This window comes from Oryx dammah, unplaced genomic scaffold, assembly GCF_014754425.2.
Source record: "Oryx dammah isolate SB20612 unplaced genomic scaffold, SCBI_Odam_1.1 HiC_scaffold_19, whole genome shotgun sequence".
In the NCBI taxonomy this organism is placed as follows: domain Eukaryota; kingdom Metazoa; phylum Chordata; class Mammalia; order Artiodactyla; family Bovidae; genus Oryx; species Oryx dammah.
In genome coordinates, this window is record NW_024070203.1 from 72,808,692 (window position 1) to 72,814,760 (window position 6,069).

A 6,069-nucleotide genomic window follows, 5' to 3' on the forward strand; every position below is an offset into this window, starting at 1 on the left:
TTCATGGGTCATGAGTTAACAAGTAAGAGGGTATTGCTTAGTGGTATCGGTGGTGACTTTAGATTGCACGGTGCTAGAATTAATTTTAAAATGTTTAGGGACCATCTTGGAGAAGAGAAATCCTTCAAGGCAACCTGGGAGTACTGGATGTAGTTAATTTTCCACAAACCCAGCACTTGAATTGATATTTGAAACTTGCATGTGGTTGAGCCCAAGAAAAACAGTTGGCTCATTAGCAAAATTGTGAGCAGTTGTCAGAGTAGTCAATATACAGGCCTGCTCTGACATTTTGGGTTAGCTGTCTACTTCAGATATTATCTTCTCAAACTGGTCTGGTAGTGCTGGTCTTAATCTAAGTCAAGTGTCAGAAACAGGAGTTGCAGTTCATTCACCAGAGACCTGATTAGGTCCCTTCAAAAGTGGCCAAGGCCTTTGTCTGTCTTTTCCAGTATGCATAATCTGGTTGCAGGTCATGGTGCTTTACTAATTTCTTCCAAAGTTAGTTTACTGTGATAAACTTTGGAAACAGAGGGTCTTTTTAATGACTAAACTTTACAAGGCGTTATCTGGAAAGTGAGTCTTAGTCAGTAAATACAGACCTCAATTAACAAAACTAGAATTCAGTGTTCACTGAAACAATTTTTTTTTTCTAAAGGTACCCTCACTTCTACCAAATATAGCCAAATTGAAACTTACTTGTTCACAAAATAAGTCTGGCTAATTGACTATGGAGACTTCTAAATTGGCTATGCTGGAACCTTTCATGAAGACTCTCAGATTGAGCTTTAAAAACCTCAAAGTTAGGAAAGCCATTCCAAAGGTGTGTCAGCAGTAATATTTCAGACAAAAATTATAACCATACTTAGTTCACCTAGTCCTATGTGACTAATCCTTGACTTTTATTTTCTGTTAACAGTTATATGAAGCCATCCAGTTTTCATTAGAATTCTTTCTTACCCAGTTCAGTAGTATGATATGAATATTAATCAGATATCTGTACTTGTCAAGAAGTACTTTGTGAATTTTCTTTAAGGATGAAACATTTTTTGCAAAAAGCAAAGTACAATGATAACTGTCTATAAAGGACAAAAGATTTTAAAAGTCAAGGTTAAACATATGATTATAATGCAATTGAAAAACTTGGCTACTGCTGTGACATACAACAATTTAATTACTAAAATGACTGACAGTCATTTACTAGGACCTATCAGAATTTTAGGAAGTCCATATGATTTCTAGATTATGTGTATTAATGTTAGGTAGGTAGAATAGGAAAAAGGAATCCAGAATGGTGGTGGCTAAAAGACAAAGGGAAAAACCTGTGAAAATAAATGAAGGTCTAAGGGCCGGAGTGAGGACCTCGGGTGAAACAAACAGCCCTCCTGACTAGCCCAATTTACATAGGGCAGGCTCAGGGGGAGGAGAAAAAACATATAAAAAGAGGAGCCAAAATTCGAGGAGGGCGGAGGGTTGCTTCTCTTCTCTTTGCATCTTTTGGATCGGCCCACCCTCATGCCTCAAGGATATATTTTGTTTGCCAAGTAAAACAGCTGTAACACTGGTCCGTCCATCACTTCAAATTTTTGCTGCAGTGAGACAGAACCAAGAAAATAACACACACTCCCGCAACATATATAGTGCTGTGACTGGGATTTAACCTGATTGAAACAACCTCAGCTCCGCCCCCACAAGGCAGAGACCAGGCACAGCAGAAGCCCAACTCGAAAGCTCCTGTGGTGGAAGCTGAATGCGAAGAAAACCCAGCACAGGGAAAGTGACAAGAAGCCCAGCGTGCTGGAAACCAGGACAGCAAAAACAAACTGGGCAGAACGCTCTGGCGGCTCAGTCTCAGATTCCAGGAGACTTCCGGTTGAGGTAGGAAGTTCTTGCCCCTATGGCCGGAAAGACATGGCTAACAAAATCTTAATTCCTTTACAATCTCTCATTCCTTGTTTCCTCGAACCCCCTGTGAACAGACGAATGGCAGTGGGTGCCCCAGGGTGTCCCAAAGGCTCTACTATCTGCTGTGCCTTGGTAACTGTTGCCCAAGAGGGCAGGGGTTCTTCTGTCCTTAATCTTCTTTGTGCCAAGGATCAGGCCAATGAGAACTGTGAGCACACGTCAGGTATTTAGAAGATTTTCCAGCAGGTTATGACAAAGAAGGCAATGGCAAACCCACTCCAGCACTCTTGCCTGGAGAAGCCCATGGACGGAGGAGCCTGGTGGGCTGCAGTCCATGGGGTCCCAAAGAGTCAGACACGACTAAGCGACTTCACTTTCACTTTTCACTTTCATGCATGGGAGAAGGAAATGGCAACCCACTCCAGTGTTCTTGCCTGGGGAATCCCAGGGATGGCGGAGCCTGGTGGGCTGCCATCTATGGGGTTGCACAGAATCGGACACGTCTGAAGCAACTTAGCAGCAGCAGCCAGCAGGTTATGAAGGAGATTCCTCAGCACGTTTTCCCACTGCTTTTTCCTCCCGTCCTTCAGCTCCTCTCTACTGGGACTTCAGCCTGGCCAAAACCCAAAGTGCCTGGTTTCAGGACCTAATGAAGCTCAAACTCTTGATGTCTCATTGCAAAAAATTCAGTGAGAGAGACAGCAATAGGTAAGAGGTGGGTTTGTTCAAATTCAGAGAGAAGCACACGCCAAGAGTGTGGGCCATCACAGAGGAGAGCGGCCATGGAATATGTTAGTTTTTGAGGGCTGGGTGATTTCATATGCTAATTAGTGGGGATTATTCCATTGGGGAACCACCCACTCCTCCATCTTTTGACAGTGGCTCAGAGGGTAAAGTGTCTGCCTACAATGCAGGAGACCCAGGTTCGATCCCTGGGTTGGGAAGATCCCCTGGAGAAGGAAGTGGCAACCCACTCCAGTACTCTTGCCTGAAAAATCCCATGGACAGAGAAGCCTGGTAGGCTACAGACCATGGCGTTGCAAAGAGTCAGACACGACTGAGCAACTTCACTTGGAATGCCCCAAACAGGACCAGATAACCCACTCCTTTGCCATTACTTCTGTTAGTACCTAGAGTGGGTCTATGACAATGAAGTGTTTACTATTGGAGACACCATAAGGTGCCCTTATGAAAGACTAAGAATTTCTTTCTTTTGAGGAAATCAGCGACTTACATTCCCTTAGAGCAACAAGGGGATAAGTCTTATGGCTGTTTCACCAGGTTCCCAGTCTCAGGCACAGACTTGCATTGCTTTACATCATACCTGTTGCTATCCATGGTGGACAAGCCAGCAATGAGTTAAGATTACAGCCCCTTAATCCTACCCAGCACTGGTCACACTAGAGACCTTGGGGATGCCCAACTCCAATCCAGGGGTCCCAGGAGGTCGGCCTGCTTCAACCTGCTTAGGGATCTGGTCCTTGGGAGGTTGCTACGCCTCAACCTGCCCAGGGATCTGACAGTCCAGGGGTCCCAGGAGGTTGACATGCCTCAATCTGCCCAGGGACCCAATTCTCAGGAGGCCGACATGCCTCGATCAGCCTGGGGGTTTTATCTCCAGGAGGTTGTCATGCCTCAACCCGCATGGGGATGTGCATCCTGAGCCGGGCATGCCTGGCTCTCAGGTTCCAACAGTACTGGATAGGATAAGCTTCGGAAAGACTCACCCCTAAGGAAGTCCACCCATGGAAATAGAAAGAAGCCTATTAGTTGTGGGACTGTGCCTGGTCTCAGCAATAACTTAGGAGTACAAGGAGAACCCTATTGCCTTCTGGAAAGTCTAAAAGTTAACCAATCTGGACTTCGACTCTTACAAGGGACAAGTGATTTTAAAGGACAAATTTGTGTCCCAGTGTGCATTATCCATCACGATAAAGTGACAACAGGGTCCTGCTGCCTCTTTAGATGAAATGGTCCAGTAGCCACCAATACCTTTTATAACAGAGAACAAGAGAGGAAAGCCAAGGCCCAGGAAAGGGAGAAAAGGAAAGAGACAAGCCATGCCCAGATGCTGGCCACCCTCCAGGGAAGCCCTATGGCAAACCCCAACTCCTTGAAGGACAAGGCACGAGGCAAATGCCTAATCTGTAGACAGGTGGGACATTGGGCCAAAGAGTGTCCAAACCATGGCAAGTCTCCTAAAACAGCTTCCTACAAATGCCAACAGTTGGGACATTGGGCGGCACTCTGCCCTAGGGACCCAAGAGCCTCAAGGTCAAGCACCAAGCCTCCCCTTATGATGGTTCAACAGGACTGAAGCAGACCACTCCACCAGCCCGCCTGTCACAGATAACCATTACAGGGCTGGAGTCACGGATGCAACTGGATGTGGCAGGTAAGTCCGAGAATTTCTTAGTTGACACCTACTCTGTCCTGACCTCCTGCACCAGAGCCTTTTCCCCCCAAACCTGTACCATTCTGGGTGTTACAGGAAAAACAATTACAAAAAGATTCTCCTGAGCACTTCTTTGTTGCTGCAGTGGACAAATATTTTCCTGCCGGGAGCCAGCGTGGGGAATCCTGCCCATGGCAAAAGTCATGAGGAAGAGGCCTGACGGAGAAAGGCGAGATCAGGCCTCGAGGGGCCCCCCTTCTTGAGCATCTACCCCAAAACCAGAATCTGTCTGTTTTATTATTTCATGACTTTCACCAACTCCTCTGACATTAACAGGGGGCTATCCCCGACCACCTTTCTCTGGAGAAAATCAACTTAGGGCTCTAGCTAATAAGTCTCCTGGACATGAGAGGAATATTTCAAATCAAACCCCCTGTTAGCATTCTAGCTTGCTTGGCAGGTTTATCCAGACTCTTGCAGCTACGCATGTGATTATTCGCAGCCTCTCAATTGTGAGAGGCACAGGAAGCCTAAAACATAGAGCCTTTCAAAGAGTTAAAAAGTAGTGCTGGTGTAGGATTTCATTACTGGGCCAATGCTTGTTGCCAAGTTCCCATATCCTATCCACTGTGCACCTGGGAGTGCATTAGTTAACATGGTTGGAATGTAAGAAAAACAAGTGTAGGCTTGAAATTAACCACATCAGACCTTTGAGCTAATTGGTTCTTTCTTGTAATTCACTGCATCTTTACTCTGTGAGAAATGTAACTCTGTTTGGCATTTTCTGAGGCTGACATAGATTAGAAATATAAAGAAAAAACACTTTGAGGGAAAATAAGTTTTCTGGTTGAGCAGCCTTTATCAAAAGAGGGTCATAAAATGTTCACAGGCCTCCAAGGCCAGAAGATAACGTACACAACATCATTTGTGGGAAAGGTTTGCAGAAAAAATCCTGGTTTCAATAAGGGCAAAACTGCTGGAATGTTTGGGCTGACTCTGTATGACCTTGCATCTTTCATTTCCCTCTATGTACAAGTTGAGGTATAAAAGTCCTTTCTGAAAATAAATGGGCCTCACTCACCGAAGAAGCTTGGTCACCCCATGTCTTTTTTTTTCTCTTACTTTCTCTTTCAGGCTAGTTCCCATCTGGAACACAAGAGTCCGCCGTGTCTACTTATTTGCCTGGGTTTCTAAGACCTGAACGGGAAGGCACCCTGTGTCTTCACTACCTCGGGAGACTGGGAGGGCACCTGTGGCCTTACGTAGACAGCGCAAGTCTCTTGTCTCGAGACTTTATTGATTTTCTGTGTAAACCAAGGAACATCAGCCTCTTTCTCTCCTCTGTTTTCTTATCTGCAACATTCTTTATCTCTCTCTTTCTGTCTAAATCATTCACCAACGCCGTTTGTCCTTCGGGTTCCCCTGGATCCTGCAGGGGCTGGACCCCGGCATTTTCCCATCAGTTTCTGGTGGTTCCTGAGTGTCCTACTCGCTTATTGGGAAAAGATCTCTCTCTGCCTTTGAAATCTTGCAGCTATTGCAGTCTTGATAGAAGATGCTTTAAAACTCTCTCTTAGGGGCAAACTAACTATTTTTACCAGCCGTCAAGTGAAACAACTCCTGAATGGGAGAGGCCATTTATGGATGTCTGATCAAAGAATCCTCAGATATCAAGTAGTATTGATGGAAAATCCAGGCCTGACTATATCCCCTTGTGAGTTTCTTAACCCAGCTACCCTCCTGCCTACCCCCGAGGGCTCTCTCTCCTTTCA